Raw genomic sequence first — 24,637 nt, 5'->3', positions numbered from 1 at the left:
CCAGGGGCAAGAATTTCAGTCACAACTCCACAGTTTGAACTTTAAGCATCAGAAGTTGACCCCACAATGGCCCCGGGCCAACTGGGAGGTGGAGCATTTCATGAACAGAGTACTCAGAATCGGGGAGGAGGGTAAGGAAGACGCTGGGTGTTTCCTGAACCAGTTCCTGAGAGCCTTCCCGGCAGTCGCCGCACAAAACCATGGGGTGTGTTCCAATTGACCTGCTGATGAAGAGGTGTGCTCGAGATACCATCCCAGCAGGGCCCAGCTGAAGTCTGGCTGTCATAGACATTTAAGTCACCCAGGAGAAGGTGCAAGCTTTGAACGACAAAGCCAGCAAAGACCAGAGAGCTATCGTCTTGGACCTCGTTGTCAGAGACAAAGTGACCATGACGGATCGACACCCAGGATGGAAATTCTGCACTCCATTTCATGAAGGAAGTGTGGGAATCCAGGGAACAATGGTAACAGTGCATCAAAGTCTGTCCCCAGTATCAAGAAGCATATCCTGTTCAAGAGGGTCAGGTCCATAGAAAATGAGCAGGGTAATGGCTGGGACCACAAACCTGGTGGCCCCGCAACAGACAAGCCACCAAACGCCCAGCATCCAGGTAGGTATGAGCGATGCAAACCATGAGTCAGGGAGTCAGTGCTTGCAGCCAGAAGTATGGACTACAGCCCGATCCTTCACCCAGCCAGAGACTGACAGACCATGTGTGTTGTATCCTAGTCCTGTGAATAAACAATTACTATTCAACAAAAGTATAAGTTGGGAGGGATGTAGAGTGTCATTCAGCTTCTACTGTACATTGTAACCAACGCACAACAGGAGGGCTGGGTGCGGCCTGAATGGTGTAAATAAATGCTGAGTGATTGCTGGTGGTCCCTTGGTGTTTCCCAGCAAGCTGTGCCCATCTCCATTACTTGCAGTGCTGCACGATATACCTTTAGTGGCCTGAATTGAGGTGTTGTGCCACCCTACATACCCAGAATTGATGTAACTCAGGGAATGTATCAGATTCGTATGCTACCTCAGGGGTGACGTAAGAATGATGCAACAGGGAGAAATATCTTTATTTCTCCCCTTTTGTATTTTCCTCTTTCTATGTGTGCTGCACCTTGTAGATACAGTGCATTTATGCCTTTTTCCAGTGGCACACAGTGGTGCATAAATGCACTTGCTGGGCTGCCCTTCACCACAAGCTTCGTAAATGAGGTCCTCAACTTCATATCGTAAGAAGACGACACACAACTCATCCTTTCCCTCTCCCCAAAGACAACACCAAGACCAACTTCCACAACTGCATGACAGACATCACCAACTTGATGAATGGCAACTGCGTGAAGCTCAACGTGGACAAGACAGAAGTACTGATATTGGAAACATAAGCTCCCCATGGGACGCATCCTGGTAGTGCTCAGAACTCAGGCCTACTCCTACCTCCACTGACTAGGAACCTTGGCATCATTATGGGCAATAAGCTAACAATGATGAATCAGGTCAACTCTGTATCCTCCTCCTGCTTCTTCATCCTCCTCTTGCTTCATAAGATATTCTGATGGCTACCCCAAAGCTCCAGACACACCATCACACAGGCCCTCATTTCCATCCGAGTGGACTGCGGCAACACTCTCTATGCAGGGATCCCAGTTCATCTACCTCTGGCGATTACAGACCATACAGAACGCCTCAGCTAGACTCGCCCTGGATCTCTCTAGATGAACCCACATCCCCCTCACCTCAGGGAGCTCCACTGTCTCACTGTACAGAAAAGATGCTAGTTCAAACTCCTGACCCATCATTTCAAGGCCCTACACAATTGCGGACCTGCCTAGTTGAACCACCACCAGAACTTCCATCAGTCCACCAGACACATCTGCTTTACGTTCCTTTCTCTAATACTCACCTGTTCATCTGACATAGCAGATGCAGAGGTCGCTCCTTCTCCTACCTAGCTGCGAAGACACTAAGGCCCATATTTATACTTTTTTAGCGCTGCATTTGTGTTGTTTTTTGACGCAAAATCTGCGCAAACTTACAAAGTTCAATTGGATTTTGTAAGTTTGCGCCGATTTTGCATAAAAAAATGACGCACATGCGGCGCTAAAAAAGTATAAATATGGGCCTAAATGAGCTGCCCTTTCATCTCCGACCTCCCTATCTCTTCCAGAGCTCCGAAAGTCCCTAAAGAACTGGCTATTTGGCTAATCAAGGAAAAAAATACTCCCTACTTGTAGTACTATGGGTCTGATTTACATTTCGGCAGGGAAATTACTCCATCACAACGGTGACAGATATCCCATCTGCCGAAATACAAATCACATAAGAAATAATCAAGCCCTATGACTTTAAATAATGAAGCAAAGGGAGTGATCACATACTTTATATGAAAGCCTGTGGAAATTGTCCACCCAAGGAGGAATTTCCTTCAAATGGTGCAAAATAAAATATTTTACTGCATGATTTTAAAGGAATTTGGTGAAAGACTGCATTTACCTATTTTGACTTCTTTCCTTCATTTTTTCGCCTATCTTCTGTCCTTAACTTTTGTTTTTATTTTATTCTGCCCTTCTATCTATTATCTTTCATACCTGCTTTCAACTGTACTTTCTGTATTTCTTTTCATTGTCCTTTCATTCCTCTTTCCACCTTTCTTTGTCTTCCCATTCTTCTATTATTTCATCTCTCATTATTTTTATCTTTCTGTCTGCCTTTATATTCCTATTTGTTGGACCTGCCATATTTTGGAATGTTTCCCTTGTATTTTTGCGCTCTGACCTCCTGTTTTTATGGTATGCTGGACTTCATTTTTGTTAGCTTATTGTCTCTGCGCACTTTACCAGTGCAGATCAGTGCTCAAGTGCAAGTGCTCCCAGTGTAAATTGTATTGGAGATTGGTATATTCATGATTGACATATTTGATTTACTGGTAAGTCCCTAGTGAAGTGCACTATGTGTGCCTAGGGCCTGTAAATCAAATGCTACTAGTGGGTCTGTAGCACTGATTGTGCCACCCACATGAGCAGCCCTGTAAACAAGTCCCAGACCTGCCACAGCAGTGTCTGTGTGTGCAGTTTTGAACTAACATGTCACCTGGAAGGTCAACCCACTTGCCAGGTCCAACTCTTCCCTTTCTGTATATGTAAGACACTCCTAATGTCGGCCTAAAGCTGCCGCATGAGCAGGGTGCCGGGTATTTAAAAAGTAGGACATGTGTTAGTGTGCTTTACATGTCCTGATAGTGAAATTCTGTTGAATTCATTTTTTACTATTGCAGGGCCTGTCTCTCCCATATGTTAACATGGGGTTTGCATTTAAATTCCTCATAGGTGTAAATTCCCATTGGGAGCAGATGTAGATGTGGAGTTTGGGGTCTCTGCACTAAAAATACATCTGTTAGAAATTGGGTCTTTGGTTGCCAGTCAGGTTACCCCATGTCCAAGCAATGACCCTCACTCTAGTCAGGGTAAAAGAGAATCACCCTCAGCTAACCCCCGCTCACCCCCTTGGTAGCTTGGCACGAGCAGGCAGGCTTAAATACAGAGTGCTAGTTGTAAAGTATTTGTACCAACACACAGAGTAACTTAATGAAAACACTACAAAATGACACAACACAGGTTTAGAAAAATAGAGAATATTTATCTAAACAAAACAAGGCCAAAAAGACAAAGATCCACCATACACAAGTCAAGTTAATTAAAATGCAAAAAGGGACTTCATGTTCTTTAAAACACAACGCTAACGCTGTGAGAATGAAAATGTACCTGGGTCACGTCGAAATAACCCGCACGGGTGAGTGTGCGTCGAAAAAGGTAAGGGGTGTGTTGATTTCTCACCCGCAAGTGAGGGCATGCGTAGTTTCTCCTTCTCCTGTCCAATCGGTGTGCGTCGTTTCTTTCCCTGCAGGAGAGAGATGCATCGATCTGGACAAAACACCTCGGTCCGGGCAGGCTTGAGTTGATTTTCCATGCCCAGTGATGTTGCGTCATTGCAGCCTCCGTCAGCGATGCCAAGCGTCATTTCTCCAGCCGTGTGCATTGATTTTACAGCCTCGCTGCAAGTGCTGCGTCGATTTCAGCCGCAGACCCGTCGGTGCGCCGTTTCTTTAGCCGCTCTCAAAGGATGCGTCGGAAATTTCCCTGCGCGGCGATCTGTGCGTGGATTTCCAACCTTGGTCCACCAGCTTTACCTGTCAAGACCCCAAGGCCTGGATAGGGCACCACTTGGCAGTGCAGGAGTCTCAGCAGATGCTCCAGGTGCTGGCAGAGAGAAGTCTTCGCTGTCCCTGAGACTTCAACAACAGGAGGCAAGCTCAGTTTCAAGCCCTTGGAGAGTTTTTCACAAGCAGAAAGGCACACAAAGTCCAGTCTTTGTCCTCTTGCACAGGCAGAAGCAGCAACTGCAGGATAGCTAGCTCCACACAGCACAGTCACAGGAAGGGCAGCTCTTCTTCCTCAGCTCTTCAGCTCTTCTCCAGGCAGAGGTTCCTCTTGGTTTCCAGAAGTGATCTCTAGTCTGTGGTTTTGGGTGCCCTTCTTATACCCATTTTGCACTTTGAAGTAGGCTCACTTCAAAGAAAGGTCTGTCTTGTTTGTGAAATCCTGCCTTGCCATGGCCAGGTCCCAGACACAAACCAGGGGGTTGGAGTCTGTATTTTGTGAGGGCAGGCACAGCCCTTCCAGGTGTGAGGGACCACTCCTTCCCTCCCTCCTAGCACAGATGGCTCATCAAGATATGCAGACTACACCCCAGCTCCCTTTGTGTCACTGTCTACAGAGAGGTGCAAACAGCCCAACTGTCAAAATGACCCAGACAGGGAATCCGCAAACAGGCAGAGTCACAGTATGGTTTGAGCAAAAAAAAAGCTCACTTTCTAAAAGTGGCATTTTCAAATACACAATCTTAAAATCAACTTTACTAAAAGATGTATTTTTAAATTATGAGCTCAGAGACCCCAAACTCCACATGTCTATCCGCTCCCCAAGGAATCTATACTTTAATCATATTTTAAGGCAGCCCTTATGTTAAACTATGAGAGGGATAGGGCTTGCAACAGTGAAAACCGAAGTTAGCAGTATTTCACTGTTGGGACATCTAAGACACATTAATATATGTCCTACCTTAAACATACACCTCACCCTGCCCATGGGGCTACCTAGGGCTTACCTTAGGGGTGTCTTACATGTAAGAAAAGGGAAGGTTTAGGCTTGGCAAGTAGGTACACTTGCTGAGTCAAATATGCAGTTTAAAACGTCAAACACAGACACTGCAGTGGCAGGTCTGACCCATGTTCACAGAGCTACTAATGTAGGTGGCACAACCAGTGCTGCAGGCTCACTAGTAGCATTTGATTTACAGGCCCTGGGCACCTCTAGTGCACTTTACTGGGGACTTACTAGTAAATCAAATATGCCAATCATGGAGAAAACAATCAACAATACAATTTACACAGAGAGCACATGCACTTTCGCATTGGTTAGCAGTGGTAAAGTGCTCAGAGTTCAAAGGCCAACAGCAAGAGGTTAGAAAAAATAGGAGGCAGGAGTCAAAAAGATTGGGGATGACCCTGCATGCGGGAAAAATTCCAACAACATCTTTTAGTGAAGTTGTTTTTTAGATTGTCAGTTTGGAAATGCCATTTTTAGAAAGTGGGCATTTTCTTGCTTAGCCATTCTGTGCCTCTGCTTGGCTGCTGAATCCACGCCTGGGTCAGACTGACAGTTTTGCTGGTTGTGAATTCATTCTAGACAGTGACATGAAGAGAGCTGAGGTGTGTCCTGCATATGGGTCTTCCTGTGCTAGAGTGGGAGGGAGGAGCTGACACCTGTATCTGAAAGGGCTGGGACTGTCCTCACACAATGCAGTCTTCATACCCCCTGGAGTGCATCTGGAGCCAGGCCTGGGCAAGGCAGGATCCTGTGAACAAAAGAGACTTTCCTTTGAAGTTTGCCTAGTTCAAAGGCAGAAATGAGTATAACTAGTGAACCCAAAACCCCAGAAAATCTTCTACCAAGTAGAAGAGCTGAAGAGCTGTAAGGAAGAGTACTGCCCCTTTGCTGTATGTGCTTTCCTGGGTTGGCCTGCAGTTGCTGCTTCTGCTGTGGAGAGGACAAAGATTGAACTTTGCTGTGTATGCTGCTTGTGGAGTTTCTCCCGGGGCTTGAAATAGAGCTTGCCACCTGTTGGAAGTCTTAGGGATATCAAAGACTTCAAGTTCATCTGCCTACAGCACTGGGAACTGTGTGTTTTGTGCTGCAACAGAAGAAGAACCACCACAATGATGCAATGTCTGCACCGTGACCTGATGCCACCTCAGGGAGCCATGCCCGCATCGCACCACATGATGCCATCACCAAGCCGCTGCTTGCACTGTGACCTGTGGGCACCACATGTAGCATCGCCTCGCTTCACACCACAGCCTTGGTATCCCTGACGCTGCCGCTCTACGCTGACACTGATGCCGCTGCCTGCACAGTGGTCTGAGGACACCGCTTGTGAGGTCCACAAAGAACTGTCCCGCCCCACACTGAAGCACTGGTCCATCAACGACTCCAGAATCATCAACAGATGCCCCTGCCTAAACTGCGAACCACTGGGCGGTGCATGAAGCCCACCCCGTCTCATAGTGCAGCATGGAGCTGACACCACACCACGACGCTGCCACCTAGCCGCTGCCTGCACCGTGACCTGTGGGCACCACATGTTGCATCATCCCACTTTGCACCCCACCCCCTACGCCATCAACACCAGCTCTCCTGACTTCATCATCAGCATGGAGTTCAATCTGCAATGCATGTGACTTCGAGGTCCCAACAACCCCTGCACTGATCTCCAGAACCGACGCCCCCTGACGGCTGCTGACGCCGACAAACTTCGGCTGTCATTGCAAGGACCGTGACACCCTGCATTTCCAAGGTACTGTTTGTGGGTCTTCCCAACACTGTAGCTGGCCCCCAACCTCGCGGTCGGCCTGAACTGTTGTTCATGATGCTGTGATACCCCAGGACAGAGCTATTGACTTCAAGTTACTATATTTGTAAGTAATTCTTACAAAATTCATATATTTATTACTGTATGTTGGATTGTTCTCGTTTTGGTCTTGCTTTACACAGATAGATATTGGCTATTGCTCTAAAACTGGAGTGGTGTCCTTCTGTAGTACTGTCACAGTATTACTGTGTGTTATGTGCAAATGCTTTACACATTGCCTCTGAGATTAGCCTGACCAAGGGGGTGAGCAGGCGTTATCTTAGGTGTGTGATTCCCTTATCCTGACTAGATCCACTGCCAACTAGAGACTCCCACTTCTAACACTCTTCTATTTTCTTTCTATCCTTCTCCCAATTCTTTCATTATTTTCTTGTCCTTGCTTTCTTCAAAACATCCTCTTGCTCTTTCGACTCCGCTTCACTCAACTCTTCATTATTTTTGCATTACTTTGACTTCTCATTTTTTCTTTCCTTCTATCACAATTCCTTCTGTGTCCCAATTCTTCTTTACATTATTTCATTCTACTTCCCCTACTCATTTCCTTCCATCCTTTAATCTCTCATTTTTTTCGTTCCTTCAATCTTTTCTTCTTTCTGTACTTCTTTCCATTCTCCGTATCATTTCTTTCTTTCTTTCCTACTCCCTTTCTTTCTTATTTCTTTCAGTCTTTCATTCCCTAATTCCATTCTCCTTTTATACCTTTTCCATCCTCGCTCCATTTTTTCCATCTTTTTCTCCCTATTTGCATTTATTCTCCTTCCCTCTTTCTCACTCGCTCACTCCATTTGCCTCTACCTAATGTTTTCTTATTATTTATATTTGACTTCTTTGGTACCCTCTGGCCCCATTCCGCAGACTTTTTTATGGCAATTATTGCTGCTGCACTGTAGGCCCTGATTTCGTTCTTAGAAATGCAGGGTAACAAAGAGTGTTAGTCAGTAGTTCTGGGTTTTGCTCCACTTCTAATCACCATATATATTGCACAAAAATACATTTTCTTGTATAGTTGGTATAGATTACATCCCAGACGTGTTCAGCGTAGCAAACAACATTCCCTGCAAATATGCCCCTAATCGGTGTGCAGAGACCAATGTCGGAATCAGCAATGGTTGTAAAACAAACCAGATCCTAAGACAAACCAAATCCTTTTCACCGCCCTCAAGACATACATATATCATAAAATGCATTGGAATCCATAGAACAAGTTGCAGGGAAATAGTCAAAAGGTGAAAATCAATCACTTTAAAACCAAGGTGATGTTTATTGGAATGAATAGCCACAGAAAAACCTGGAAGTCAGAAAAGGAGGAGCTAGAGATGATCGAGGATTATGCTTAGTTTGGGATCCAATAGATGATAAATTTATAGTACAGTTAGAATCGGTACAGACTAAAGTGTTACCACTAACCCATTTCAATCATAAGTACTGAAAAATACGCCATCCAGGTTTTCTCTTCCAAAGGTTTATTTTCAGTAAGTAAGACTGTACCAACCCTGGCAGCTCCAGCAGCAACCGTCACTGCTGTTACTGCTCACAATCTTTCCCACTCTGCATTCAGTCCTGTTGCTTAGACACTGTTACATGTCAAACATTCAACCAAAACATTCCACCACATAACCCAACATATCTCCCTCCTTTAACAAAATAAACGTAATAACACATAAGATACAATAACTATATACACTAAATATGATTTCCCAATAGATCGACCGAAACAAAATATCCTGCAAGTACATAAATGTCAAAACTTCAGCAATAATATATGTGTTGCCTACACTACCTATGCAATGTAGTCCCTCAAATAATCTGGTCTCTTGACCATTATTTTTTTCTTTTCCTCCAACACCGTTTTCCTCCCCTCTTCACCCTGCTCGCCATGCTTGCATGCAACATTCTTCAACTTTCTCATTTCCAACTAATTACATTTCACCACACTACCCACATTCCATTTTCTTCCATCATCCACAACCACACTATATTTACTCACTTTCGTTATGCGCTTGGGTACGGACCACCTGGACAAGCCTTTTTTCGACTTCTCCCAATTCTTTGTTCTTACCCAATCACCAACCACCAGATTTCGTTCCACGACACCACCCATTTCTCCGCCATCATACCTCCCTTGCCCTTCAGCAACACAAATCCTAATATCCTCTCATTCACTCTCTTTCTACCAGCCTTGCCCATCCACCCTGGAATGGCCTTGGTACATGGTTTCCTCCCTTTCAATAATTAAACGGAGTTTCCATGGTAAGAGAATGCGGAGTGGTGCGGTAGTTCCATAACATATCCTTGATTTCCTTCTTCCAACTCAACCCATTTTGCACAGCCAACTGAATGTTGTCTCCCAACACCCTGTTAAATCTTTCCACTAGTCCATTTTCCCTGGGATGTGCAACAGCAGTTTTGATATGCTTAACCCCACAGTTCTCCAAATAGTTCTTAAATTCATTAGATGTAAATTGCGGACCATTATCAGTCACCAGCCCCTGGGGATAACCTTCTCGCCTCCACACCTCTTCACAAAATTCAATGACCACGCCAGACTTGATCTCACGCACTAAACTGACCTCTGCCCATTTAGAATAATAATCCATCATCACGATGGCATAGGTTTTACCACATCCATCCAATTCAAATGGACCGCACACATCCATGCCCACCTTCTGCCACGGCTCAGGAGGAAACGGTATAGGGACCCCAGGAGTGTTCTTTCCAACGTGTGTTTTATTGCTGCATGAACAGCACACGCAATTTCTAACAAATCTCTCAACATCACGATCCATGCCTGGCCACCAAAAATCCTCTCTAGCTTTCCTCTTCATACCTGACATTCCACCATGACCCTCATGCAAAATCCCCAATACATTCTTTCTCAAATTGCGCGGTACTATTACTCTGTCACCTCTTCTCAAAACACCATTATGTTCCGATAATTCTGGCCACACATTCTTGAAATCTGACAACACAGTTGACACATCTTCTCTTAACTCCCGCCAATGTTTGTTCAAATTATCCTTTTACAATTTCAATTGCACATCCTCTTCCATCTCCCTCTTTCATACACTCTCTTCTAGCGCTTTTGTTTCCATAGCTTGTATGTCCGATACCAACCATTCTTCCTCACCCACGAATCCTTCAATTGGTAATCTAGATAGACAGTCAGCATTCACATTTGCTATCCCCGGCACATATTCAATTACAAAATCATACTCTTGCAATCTGTAGAGCCATTTAGCTATTCGAGGAGACCCACTATTTGCATCCTTTGTTGTAAAGATGTCCACCAAGGGCTTATGGTCGGTTCGTAATACAAACCTTCTACCCCAAACATAATTCCTGAAATGTTGAACCCCCCACCAACATGCAAGAGCTTCTTTTTCAATTGCAGAATATGTGCTTTCTGCACCTTTAAGCGTTCTTGATGCAAACGCAATCACATGCTCTATCCCTTTACTCACTTGCATCAATACTGCTCCCAAGCCATACATACTCGCATCTGTGGAAATAATTGTACGATTTTTCCTTACAAATGGTTTCAATTCGACAGTCTCGATGATGTTGCACTTTAATGTATCAAATGCTTGTTGGCATTTCTCAGACCACTCAAACCTTTGGTTTTTCTTCATTAATGCTCTTAAAAATTCTTTAAAAATTTTGCATAATATTCAGCCAAGCCCAAAAATGATCTCAGCTGATCTTTATCCACAGGGTTGGGTGCCTTTTCAATAGCTTCCATTAGTCCAACTCTCGGCTTAAACCCATCACCAGACACTGTATGACCCAGGTATTCTACTGTACTGCGCTCAAACTTGCACTTATTCATATCAAACGTCAGGCCCGCTTCCTCCAGGAATGTACATACCCTTCTTAACACATCATTATGTTCCTCCACATTCTCTGCCCACACTAAAACATCATCTTGAAAGAATTTCACATTCTTAACCGCTCCCAATAAACTCTGCATCACCCTCTGGAACACTGCCGAAGCAGATGCCAACCCAAATGGCATTCGCACAAATCTAAATGCCCCTTCAGGTGTTATAAAAGAGGTGAGATGCCTTGACCCAGGATGCAGTACAATTTGATGATACGCATTGGATAAATCCAGTGTGGAAAACACCTTACCACCTTGAATGCTGGTCAACAACTCATTTATGTTGGGGATAGGATGTCTATCAACCCATATCTCCTTATTTAAATCCCTCAAATCCACACACATTCTAATCTTACCATTGGGTTTCTGAGCCAACACCACCGGACTCAACCATTCTGACGATTCCACCTCCTCTATCACTACCAACTGCAGCAATCTTGCCAATTCAACTTTCAGCGCATCTCTTAACACCAATGGTACCCCTCTCACTTTATGTACTTTGGGTACAGCACCTTCCTTTAAGATGATCCTATGTTGAAACTTCTCCAGACAACCGAGTTTTCCTCCAAACAACCTTGGAAATTGTACTTCCCACCTCTTTGCTTTAGATACATCACGTAACACAGTCAACACTTGTTCCTTAGTATTAGGGTTCAATATAATACCTAACGCCCTTTGCTCTTTCCACCCCAGCAAACACTTTCCAGTTTCCACCACATCCACACAACACTTGACTTCCCTCTGTTTAAAACTTACCATCCCAGGGAAACACCCCATAACCGGTATCTTGCTACCCCCATACCCTACCAGAGCAATTTTGGAAGCAGTCAATTCCACCTTGCCCAGTTTACCCCATGCATCCTTATCTATGAGCGTGTATGGGGAACAGGAATCTGCCCACATGCTGATGTGTATACCATTTAAACTCACGTCACACTGGTCTGTAGAGATCATTATCTAACAACATAATATCATCTTCGAGCAAATCTTCTTCTGGAGTGGCTTCGCCTAACATGAACAACTGTATGCGGTCAACATCTTTATCTGAAGACGTTTTGTCACCTTCATTACAATCGTTCTGTAGACCATTTATACTTTTCTTTTTGACTGTACTCTTCTTCTGGTTACACATTTTTGAAAAATGTCCCACCTTGTTACAATTAAAACATTTGACACTTGCCGCCGGACAATTCCCAGAAAAAGCCATGTGTCTCATACTACCACATCTATAGCATTTCCTTGTCCCTTCAACTTTCCTGTCCCCCTTACTGTTCTTAACTCTATCAACTTCTTGCATTGTCACTTGCTCAGCATCATTTTTTCCTAATTCCTTAATATATCTTGAAGTATCTTCAATGCGCCGTGCAATGACGATCGCTTCCTCCAAAGACGGATCCTTCATGCTTAAGAGTTTTTCTTTAAACTTTTAGTGCGGTTTATTAGCTGGTCTCTTATTATTTCTTCGTGCAAATCCCTAAACTTGCACGTATTCGCCAATGTTCGTAAAGCACTTACAAATTGGTCAATCGATTCACTGGGTGCTTGTGCTCTAGAAAACATTTTGTGACGTCCTACCACAATACTCACTTTCTTACTAAAATGATTTTCCAGTGCTATCATGGCCCTGGTATATACATCATCCTCCTCTGTCTCCTCATCAGAGCCTTCCCCATTTACAGCAAAGTTGTCACATGGTAAGGTTTTCTGTACTTTCCTGCATTCCACTCCCAGATTATGTTTTAATAAAGCTAATTTTCGCTTAGCAGTAAAAATTGCACCACCCAAAGCCTCCAAGTAGGTCACGAAGGCTTCTTGCCAATCTTCCCACGGCATATTCAGTTCACCAGGTACAGCCAAGAATGTGGGAGGAGGCGCGATTGACTGCATTGTGTTAATAACGATGGAACAAAACAAATTTATGACAGTGCAAACCGGAACAATTCATATAAATTTTAACACTCCTTTCCCTATTTATGCATGTCCATACTTATTTCAGCAACCTGCAGCGTTTTCACGATGGTCGTTCAGTTCTAATAATGTTATCTCTTGCGGAGCGTCCCTACGTTAGTTGCCTTGGTTACCGCAATGTCAATCTTACTGATGTTATTGACAGCGTACATCTATCCAGAGGCGGTTGCCCTTGTCTCGGCAATGCGGAGCATCTCTACGTTGGTTGCTGTAGTTACAGCAACGTCATCCTCCGTCGCTCGTCCCCCGATGCACGTGGTGGAGCAGCCCGCGCGGTGACAGCTTCTCTGCACGAGCCCCCTTGCAGCGGGAGGTTTCGCAACGGCTGTACCTCGCGGTGATCCTCCGATGCGCGGTGGAGCAACCCGTGCAGTAACAGCTTCCCTGCACGAGCCCCTCCACGGTAGGAGGATTCGTAACGGTTGTTCCTCGTGGTAGGTTTGAATACGCTGGTGCGCGTTCCACGCCGTTCCCGAAATACTGTTGTCAAACTCATATTGTACGAATAGTTCGCATAGTTCTTATCTTTCTTAGCGTTCACTCATACAGAAAGTACCAAAACACCCTACAGACTTCACTACACAGTACCTCAGCCTGTAGGACTGGATCCTTAAGTTTGCTCCTCCTTGTTTTCTGCTTTACATTTAGACGTTCTGCCCTTCCCAGACTCGTTCAGTTTTTCCTAGGTTCTTTTCCACAGTACACTCCACATTTCTTGATTTCCAGGTCACAATTTCTTCTTGGCACAATGCGCCCCAAATCTGCTTCTTCCCAGCACGGTTGACACTCTGCCAGGGTTGGCTACCCTTGGTATCCCACCCTCGTCGCCACTGAAAAAGACACCATCCAGGTTTTCTCTTCCAAAGGTTTATTTTCAGTAAGTAAGACTGTACCAACCCTGGCAGCTCCAGCAGCAACTGTCACTGCTGTCACTGCTCACAATCTTTCCCACTCCCTGCATTCCGTCCTGTTGCTTAGACACTGTTACATGTCAAACATTCCACCAAAAAATTCCACCACATAACCCAACAAGTATGGCTATATCTTCGGATCCTTAGGATCTAGCAAATATCACAATTACTCAAAAGAAAGTATCTGAAGATATTATTTTAAGGCTGGTTTTCCCTGCTACCAGAGCATGGACCTTAAGCTGCCACAGGGGGATTTGTACTTCCAGTCTTGAATGCATACTTTTTAGAAGAAATATTTTATAATTGTTTACTAGGGGTTTGGTTGTGGAATATAGACACAGCCCCTTACCTAATCCTCAGCAATCCTTAGAATACTTCACCAAAGCGATTTAAGTGTTTCACGATTGTGAATAAGATGGTAATCAAGGGCTCACAAACCCCTGTGCGCTGCCGGAATGTCCCTTTCAATGACAGTCCAACGGCATACACTGGAGGGTCATAGCTACAAGGCCACATAAAGCCATCCTGCATGGCTTTTCATGGCCTTGTAGAAATGGCTTGAGCCAACGCAGTGCAAGTCACTGTGTTGTCTCACTCTTCGATAGGGAGGCTTTGTATGGGGCCATGGACATTACAGTGGGTGTTCCCACATAACACCTATGGCATTTAACACATTCACAGATTTGCAATGTTTCATAAACCTGGGAATGCAAGAAAAGCCTATGCCCCACCCAAGAGGATGCATAAGGGAGGCGCAACAAGGAGAGATACCTTTATTTCTCCTCTGTTTTTACTTGTTCTATGTGTGCTGCAGCACATATAGAAAGAGGAAAACGCTTCTTGTGGTTGTTTTTTGAGCAGGAAGGTGTTCTTTCCTGCACAAAAATAATAATCTCTACAATGCAGACACCCTTGCACCATGGTGGAAGGGGACCTTCATTGGCGTATGGCAGCCCATTGTGTGCCAGCGCAGGGGATAGGAACAGGAAAGCAACGTATATCATAGATACTGCACATTCCTGCCCTTTCCTTTTGAAATGGGGCAGTGAAGCAAGAATCTTTTCGGTGCTGCCCTGCGCCAAAACTTCATAAATGAGGCCCTAAGAACATTCACTCAACTCATGGTATTTCAGCTCTGGAACCTTCTGTCAATCATTATAAGGGGGTAAAGTTAGGGCTTTTGGTAGATGCTTACTGAAATTTTAGACAAACCAGAGGACTTAATAGGCCTAAAAAATGAGATTTAACTCTTCTTCAAAAAAATGCTCATGCTGTCTCTTCACCTGTGGTTCTTTGGGATGCATTTATGTGCACTATGAAGGGCCAAATTATCAAATGCACATCCAGTAGAAACTGCAAAACTAAAGAAATGAGGCCTGAAAATTAAAGAGAAAGAATCAGCTTTCAGACACGCCAAAAATAAAAATCTATTTAACAAAATGTAACAACTAAAATCTCATTAAAAGCGTGTAGGCAATTGTATTGTAAGTAAAAGAGCCCACCTCTGGATCCATGCCCAAAAATAGAAGCTGCTCTTATTCCTTAACAGAGCTGGCAAAGCCCTAGCTGCCGCCCTGAAATTGAGAAACATCTCTAATAACATCACACAAATTAAAGGTCCAGATGGCTCTCAGAAATGCAAAACTGAAGAGATCATGGACGTCTTTAAATAATTTTATGCTAAATTTTATACCCCTAAGACTCGATGTAAAAAAACCTGACTGTGACATGTTCCTCTACTTTTTAAATATTACCAGACTCTCAGAATCTGATAAGGCCCATCTCAACAAACTGTTAGAGACTACCAAGACATCAAAGCTATCAACTCAATCCATTCCAGGAAGGCACCATGCCCCGATGGCTTCTCAATCATCTTCTATAAAACATTTCAACATTCCCCCTTTGATCATCTCAAGAATGTCCCTGACCACTTTACTCTACAGGACAAAGTCTCTGGTACTGTTTCAGAAGCCACATTCATAGTAATCCCCATGGAAGAGAAGGATCATTCAGACCCCAAAAATTATCACTACATTTCTCAACTAAACGTGGAGGCCAAAAATTTTAAAAAAATATTAGCAAAAAGAATCACAAATTCTATTCCTAGTCTAATACACAACTCCCAAACAGGCTCCATTAAGGCAGACCTACCAGAGAGAACATATACACCTTTTGTCACATAATAGAGAAGGCACAACAATCCTCCTTACTTGCAGCGTCAATCGTACTCAATGCCCTTTCTATATGCAATCCTTGAAGCCCATAACTTAGGCTATTCATCTATCAACATGACCATGGCTCCATAGTCCAACCTAAAACAAGAATTAGGACAAATTGGGAACTATTCACATCCTTCAACCTTTACCAAGGCATCAGAAAGGGATGCCCTCTCTCCCCATTTCTTTTCTTACTGACCATCGACCCACTGCTTCTACTAATAAACACCTCCCTAGATGTTGAAGGCTTCCAATTCGGTTCCAAAATGTATAAAACTGCAGCGTATGCAGACGACATTCTCATTTTCTTTGAGGATGTTGAGAATGAGATCCTATCATTAACTACCATCATAAACTACTTCTCTAGGGTCTCAGGTTACACTTTACATAGAGATAAAATGGAGGATTTTCTGCTCGACCCATTATACTTGTCTGCACACTTTGGGTGACTCTGGACCTAAATGACAAAAGAAACACCTTAAATATCTGGAAATTTGCTTTACCAATGATCTAACCAAAACATTTCACTTCAACAAAACCAAAACCATTAGTAACGTTAAAAACCTGCTCACTTATATTTTTCTAAAACTCCAAATGAAATTATCTAAACTTCCTTATATCAAAGAAGCATTTATCTTTCTGCATTTGTAGTTTTGGCAATCCTCTGGCCATATAGCCTAAAAAATTTACAAAACTATAGCCTATGCTCAGATTTTGTCTGAATCGACTCTAGTGGCTAAACGGGGTTATGACACAGATATGCTAATTAGAAATTAGAAATGACTGTTTATGCGTTTTGATTGATGAAAAGTTCGTAGAGAAATTAATCGTAGAGAAAATAATGTGCACGTTTGAAAATGTTTCCACAGTGTGTGGCATCCACTTATACGAAAGTTGTAATAAAATTAATTAGAAATGTCTGAAATAATGAGAATATTTAAGAATAATGTAGTAATGTGTCATATTGAGATGTATGACCTAAGTTTTGCATTAAATTGTAGAATTAACTTAGCTGAGGTTGTGGCCTAGTCTTTCGAGGCCTCAAACAAGAAGCTGAATTTGTAGCATACTGCAGACAAGACGGTGCATGACCCGACCCTGAACCACCCGATGTTAAAGTTGCTTAGCTAGAATTTTCTGCAATGTACCGACAGACAGGAGATGATGAAGTCAATTTGATACAATTATGTGTAGAGAAGGCTAAATGTACTTTCCCAGGACTTGAACAATGAGAGCACTGACGGAAGAGGAACATGCAACATTTTCGATACCTAAAGAGCTGGATGATGAAGAGGTTGTTCAGTGAACCAGTCAGTGAAATGGGAAAGAAGAAATATTAGAACTCATAGATTTGTAAAATTGATATGACAGGTTAGAGTCATATCTGCTGATTGACTTACCAATTGGGAATCAGGGGGATGGACTGAAAAACTCTAATAAAATGTCATGACAAGGGGCTAAAACTTCAGATGCAAGGGGAGAATTGATGACGTTGGGGGACGCGGTTCGAGATTCTGTCATTGGGCTCATACTCTTGAGAGCCTGATGCATTGCTGATCTATTGATGACCAGAAGACAAAGACTGACTTTGTTGCTGATACATTCCGTGGATAGGTAGCTATGACAATGACCCTTTTCTTCTAGGTACCAACTGCGCTGTTTTATAGTTTTTCTTAGTTAGATGTTTTCCAAATTCATATTTTTCTAAATTATTTTGCATGAAGTCCCACAAGCCAATGGTAATCTGGGTTAAGAAGGTTTTCTTTACTGGGTGACATTAACAGTGACAAATGACTGACGGACTGCTTGCTGAACTCTGCTATTAATGCCGTTGTATCATCTTTATTTGCTTATGTTGTAGCATTCAAGCATATGTTTCTCAAGTTCTGATTAGATTATGTTATTGGTGGCCATTAATGAACTAATTTTGTGTGGACTGAATAAAGTTTGACCTAACTTGATGACTTAGGGGGTCATAATGAACCCTGGCGGTTCAGCCTGCCATGCCGGCGGCAGGTGAAAAGCCCGCCACCAGCATGGCGGGCTGAACCGCCATATAATGGACCCATGGAGCCATAGGCGGCCCTCCTATACCGCCAGGCTGCCTCTGACAGGCAGCCTGACGGTGGAAGGAATCATTATCTGACAGGACAGCGCTGCTGACCTGCGGATAATGATCCCTACTGCCCCCAGCCTTTCCCTGGCGGGTTCCCCCACCAGGAAATGGCTGGCGGAAGGGGTGCCCCTGTGTAGTGCCCCATTGCACAGGTCACTGCCCGATTTATGGGCAGTGATCTGCGCAACGGGTGCAGCTGACGGCTCTATGTGCCTGCAATTTCCCAGCCAGGCATTCTGCTGGGCCGGCGGGGGGAAACAATATTTCCGCCCGCCGGCCCAGCAAAATGTTTATTATGCATCCAGAGGGATCCCAGGGGGGCTGGTGGTCAATGAAATGACCACCGGCCTGAACACAGCAGTGAAAACTGCAGTGTTCATAATGAGGGCCTTAGTATTGTAACTGATAGGAAAAAAAAAATGATAAAACGCATAATTGAGTTGTGATTAGTCATGAAATTTTTATATATTGTCTCATGCTTAATGATTCTCTTAGTGGTTGTTGATTGATTACATTGATAATTTTTGTTCATAGATTACTACATAGATAGGATACTCCATGCGATCCAAAAGGTTCACTGGCCTATACGTGTCCCCTTGTAAGTTTACTTACTAAGAACCAGGCATGCTAGCAGTTTTTGGTAGCAGCTTGATTGTTAGTTTCCTTGGAGAACTAGTTATGTGGTGATTGGTGGTTATGGTGGTAGTTTAAGTTAGGGTTAATTGTTCATTTCTATGAGGTTTGAATTTTATTTTTCTGAAATGGCAATTGTGACAAAGATGATGTCCCTTTAAGCCCAGAAATGACTTTCCCAGATCCTGGATCCCGTTGGTAAGGTTGGGTATGTTCTCGGCATTCTAGTGATAGTATGAAAGTGGTAGGTTGCGCTTGCAAAGGCTTAAGCAAATCGCAGGTGAATTGCGAATTATGAGAGGTAAAGTCGGGAGTTTGCATACTCCAGTTGAGGTTTAGTAGGAGTGTGTGTACTTCGTGATATGAGAGTAGGGAAGTCGTCGAACTTCATATGTGTGTGGTGCTTTGTGCTAAAAAATTGTCCACGTGGTTGTTGGTGATGTACGGACCCTGCGTGGTCTAAGACTCTGGAGTACATTGACAAGTGTAGGAGACACAGTTATATGTTGTAATCTGTCTGGTTTAGTAGGTTGATCAGGCATGCTCAACAAGTCGGTGTGTGAGTTAAGCGAGTACAAGAAAAATTTTCAACTGAGATTTGGCGAGGCCTATGTGCACCAAGACAGATCCAGTCATCCGTTGAGAGTGAAATTTGTGGGTCAAATTTTGCTTGCAAATGCGGGAGCCTGAGAAAGAGGAATGGCTGCATGAGCAAAAGTGCCATCAGTGAAAATACGTAAGGTCTCTGAAGCAATTGTGTACCTCCCCTATAGCAAATCAGCAGGTTTGTTTTGGCTAACAAAACAAAAAATATTGCATTCATTTTGTGTGAAATGAAGATTAGGAGGACAAGCTGCAAGATTTTGTCAGCTGCAGTGTGAATGTGACATCAGAGTGTGCTGTGCTGGGATAGGTTGGTTAGCAAGAAGAGTCGCGAGCAGCTTGGCAGCCGTCCATAAGAGGCAATTGGTTGTGTAAGCGCGAGAAAGGAATCTTGGGAGTAAAAGTTATTTCCTTATTGAATCCAAATAAATACAACAGAGAAAAAGAAGTTTTTCAAAGTGTTCAGAAGTGCCATGAAGGGTGACATTAAGGCAACAGTGGTGGAGCCGACCCCACCGGAAAATTCTCCGGCATACATTGTGATGGAGGAGCGAGGTGTCGCGCCTTGTCTTTGGTTGAAGCAGTGGTGCAAGTTGACAGAGAAACAGGGAGCTTCAGCGTGTCCACAGCATGGAACGTTTAATTTAAGAATTTTGGATCAGTTGCGAATGACATTATATGAGACTAAGCCATTACAGAGACCAGCACAGTTCGAGCCTTTAGCGGTTTGGGAGCTTGTAGCCAGACCACAGCAAGAGATTAAGTTCCAGAGGAGAATTTGAAAGGTAGAGAAGTCCTTGGCAGAAGCAAGGTGGGATTGGGAACAGAAAAAGTGGAGAGCGGAGACGTTACGTGGTGTTAAGTTGTTTCCTGCTATCACAGAGGAAGATGAGTCAGAGAAAGAAGAAGCAGACAAGAATAATAAGAGTTCAGGGAGTAAGAAGAACAAAAATATCTATGTAGAAGAAGAAGATTCAGAAGTTGAAGATCTTATTACACAATTGTTGAGGGAGTGACCACCGCCATATGCGATGCATATAGGGGGTCCGAGTACTAGCTCTGCTCCAACTGCTCCAGCACAAGTGTAGGGGACAGTGGGACCAGTGCAGACAAATAATGAACAGGTACAAGGGGTAGTACAGAGTATTCCAAATGCTGTTACTACTTCGGTGGTCCAAGCGCAGATCCACCCACCATTGATACAGAGAATTTATCCAGATATACCAGTTCTTGAGACGACTTCGAACTTAGTGGTGCCGTCGGATCAAGTGGTTCCGAGGCCAATGCTAGTTTAGACTGAGCCAACTCCAATGTTGTTGCCTTAGGCACAGACACAGGGTTTGCCGGAGTTTACGCCAATGACAGGGACACAGTCAGATGCGACACCAGTGATGAATCAGAATATGGGAGTGATCCTTCCACAAAATGCAGATGTCAGAGCAGCACCAGATGCAATATAGCTGCTGATTACAGTTGGCCCAGCGGTACCTTTGTTTGTGCAAAAGAAAAAAATTGCAAGAGAACAGGGTGAAATGTCACAGAGCCTCGTGAGGAGGGGAGTGAGCGATCATGTGCAGGTGGTATCATCTATGGGTCAGACCTTTGATGGATCTAGACCTTTAATGGATCTCAGCCCACTTGTTGTGGTTCCAGATGCAGTAAATAGCCTCAGTGCAAGTCAGGGTTTGAAGTTTTTGACACCGCAAACTCCAGGTGCTGTGGTACAACAGGTGCCATTGCCAAATGCGAGTAACATCTAGTTACAGGGATTGACAGCACAGCAATTGAGCGAGTGGTTGGATAGGTTGAATACTCCTCGAACTACATCCATGGGTGAAGACCAGATACATTGTGTAAGATTAGCAACAGAAGTAACTGAGCTAGTTGAGGGAATGATGGGAGTGAACAGGTTAGAATCCTACACAGAAGAAGAGCTGAGGTACTTGTGTCCAAGAATTACAAGGGAAGTGAGTAAGACACATCAGAAATTAGCAGATTTGGCAGAAAAACATGATATAGTGATTGGGAGAACAAAACATTTGAAAAGAAGTTACAGGTTAGATTTTGAGGTAAAAGATTTTGAGCACATGAGGTAAGCAGGGATGAAAGCTCATCAAATAGAGTTATTCCAGAGTGTGCAGATTTGGGGAGCATTATAGAAGTGGGAAGAAGGATAAATGGAAACGAGATTCACAAGAAGGGGCTGAAGGTGTTCAGAAAGAAAAGGATCCAGTAAAGATATTACCAAGGAGGGAAATTCCAGGAGGACAGTTTGTTCATGTTCCATGGCACAGGAGTAATATACTGTCATTCACAAATGATTATCCGAAACTGAGGGAGAAAACGATTGAGTAGTACCAGCAGACAGATAGATTTGTGAAACTTTCTAAATGTCTGTGGGAAGACTTGGATACTTTGCTAGAAATAGTGTTTCCAGCTGATTTTTGGGTTGAATGCAAGAGAGCAATGGATTGCCTGACGAGAGAACTGGAAATGGATAGAGTTACGGGTGCACCATCTCCTGAGGTGATGAAACATTATTATAAGGTGATTGAGTTCCAGAAGACGAGAATTTCTCCTAAAAATATTGATTGGCAGAGAATTGACAGGACAGTACAAGAGATGAAAGAGTCGATACATACCTATTATGAGAGATTGCTGAAGGCATTCAAAGAGTACAGTGGCAAGGAAGCAATTGAGCCGAAAGACATGTTGCACTTTGTGTTCGGGTGCGTCGAAGGATTTAGACCAGAAATAGGGCAGGTGATTAGGAGTCACTTGATTTGTTGGCAAGCGAAGCCGATTGATGAGGTGTTGCATTACGTGAAATACTGTAGTGATGAAATTGAGGTGAAGCAGAAGAAGTTGAAAGAGAAAGCAATGGTGATGCAAATTAAGACAGCTCAAACAGGAGTGCAAGGAGCTTTAGTGCAAAAGATGCCGCAGCAGCAGGGCACTGTCATGTTCCAACCTCATTTGAGAGGTAGGGGTTGTGGAGTCAACGTGACTCGTGGTCTGAATTTGAGTACTGTAGTGGTCCAGAATGATATGTAGGCGATGAAAAAGATGTTACCATGTCATCTGAGTTTCCGTTGATAGTGCAGGATGGTGTTGTTCAGCAAGGTGGTGATGTCAATACATTTCAAGCTGTCAAGGTCCCTAGAATGAGAGGAATTAATCCGAATGTTCAGAATCAAGTGCAAAATTTCCAACCCATGCAGCAGGTGCAAGTGCCACGTGCACAACTGATACAATTGCAACCAATGCAGCAGCAGGTTCCTATGGTACCTAGACAGCAAATGCAGATACCTCAAGCCCCGATGGAACAGCAACAGATGATGCTTACTCAGCAGACCACAGGTCAGAGATAAGACAGAAGTAATGACACAGTGCACCAATTCCCACTATTGTGAGAATGAAATAAACAATGAATGGATGAGTATAAGTTCAGATGAAGAGCCATGTATGCTTGCAGCATCATTAGAGGAAGATCAGAGAGGTCCATTTGTGAAGGGAAAGGTGATGGGTCACAGTTTCATTCTTAGTGGACCAGGGAGCTGCGCGCTCTACAGTAAGAAGTGCAGAAGTCCCAAACTTACCTCTTTGAGGCAGAACAGTTCAAGTTGTGGGAGTAGCAAACAGACAGTTGACAAATCTGATCACAGATCCAGTGCACGTTGAAATTGGCAACTTCTAGGGACTGCATAAGTTTGTAGTCTTTGATTCAAGTCCAGTATCCCTACTGGGAAGGGTCTAAGGGCCAGATGTAGGAAGCCGTTTGCATGGTGCAAACTGCGAAAATCTCAGTTTGCGCCATGCAAACAGCCCAACGCGATGCTCATTCACAAATTGCGAGTCGGTACCGACTCGCAATTTGTGAATGCGACTCGCAAATAGGAAGGGGTGTTCCCTTCCTATTTGCGACCCGCATCGCAATTCAGAATTGCTTTGTGACCGCGAATGCGGTCGCAAAGCAACTCGCAGTTGCCACCAGTGTCACACTGGTGGTAACTCATTCGCAAAAGGACCCCTTCCCCTTTGTGAATGTCGCCAAAAATATTTTTTCAGAGAAGGCAGTGGTCCTATGGACCACTGCCTCTCTGAAAAAACGAAACCAAATTGTTTCGGAAGTTTTTTCATTTTGCAACTCGTTTTCCTTTAAGGAAAACGGGCTGCAAAATGAAAAAAAAAACTGCTTTATTTAAAAAGCAGTCACAGACATGGAGGTCTGCTGACTTCAGCAGGCCACCATCACTGTGAGTGCAGGGACTCGCTATGGGGTCGCAAAATGCGACCCACCTCATTAATATTGATGAGGTGGGTCTTTGAGACCCCATAGCAAATTGCAAGTCGGACAGACTCGCAATTTCCGAGTCGCAATATCGGACTTTGCTACATGTGGCCTTTACTGTGTAAGATCAAATGTTCCATTAGTTGTTCGAATACTGGAATAGAGGTTCAAACTAATAGTGATGATGAAGAAGAACAGACATCTGAGACAACAAAAAACAGTGTTAATGAGGAATACCTGTTGATTGAGTTTTTCCCGATGTTTTCTGTGAAAGAATTGCATGCAGATTTACACAGAATAGTACAGGAAAACATGTGGGATCTGACAGGTAAAGAAGTGGGTTTAATCAAGTTTAATCAAGGGAGTGGAATCGATTAAGATCACTTTGAAACCAAATGTAGTGTTTCCGCAGCTTCCACAGTATAACATGGCACAAGATGTTCTGATGAAAGTGGCGCAGATAATTGGAGATTTTCTAAAACAAGGAGCCTTAAAAGAAGTGTTGAGCAGCCCATGTAATTCACCGATAATGGGCTTAAAGAAGCCGTGTGGAAAAGTGCGCATTGTGCAGGAGTTTCAAAAAGTGAATGACATGGTGGTCAAGTGTTGTGCTGTAGTGTCAAATCCAGCAGTGATACTGTTTCAGATTCCATTCGATGCAGAGTGGTTCACAGTGGTTTATTTGTCACAAGCCTTCTTTTCTGTGCCTCTTCATAAGGATAGTCAATTTCTTTTTAGTTTCAAATTTCTAGACAGAGTCTACAGGTGGTGCAGACCTACACAACTGTATACAGAGTTACCATCTCTGTTCAATCAGATCCGGAAAAAGAATCTTGACTCTTTGGAACTACAGAACCAATAGACTCTGGTGCAGTACATTGATGATTTGCTGATTGCATCCAGCACAAGGGATGAGTGTAAGTATGACTCAATTGCCCTGCTGAATCATTTGGGAAAGTTTGGACATAGGGTGTCACCTTTGAAATGACAGTATTGTCAGTGAAATATTTGGGACATCAGATCGAAAAAGG

The sequence above is a fragment of the Pleurodeles waltl genome, chromosome 4_1, assembly GCF_031143425.1.
Source record: "Pleurodeles waltl isolate 20211129_DDA chromosome 4_1, aPleWal1.hap1.20221129, whole genome shotgun sequence".
NCBI lineage: Eukaryota > Metazoa > Chordata > Amphibia > Caudata > Salamandridae > Pleurodeles > Pleurodeles waltl.
The sequence above is the reverse complement of the archived record's forward strand: the minus strand, read 5'-3'. Positions refer to the sequence as shown.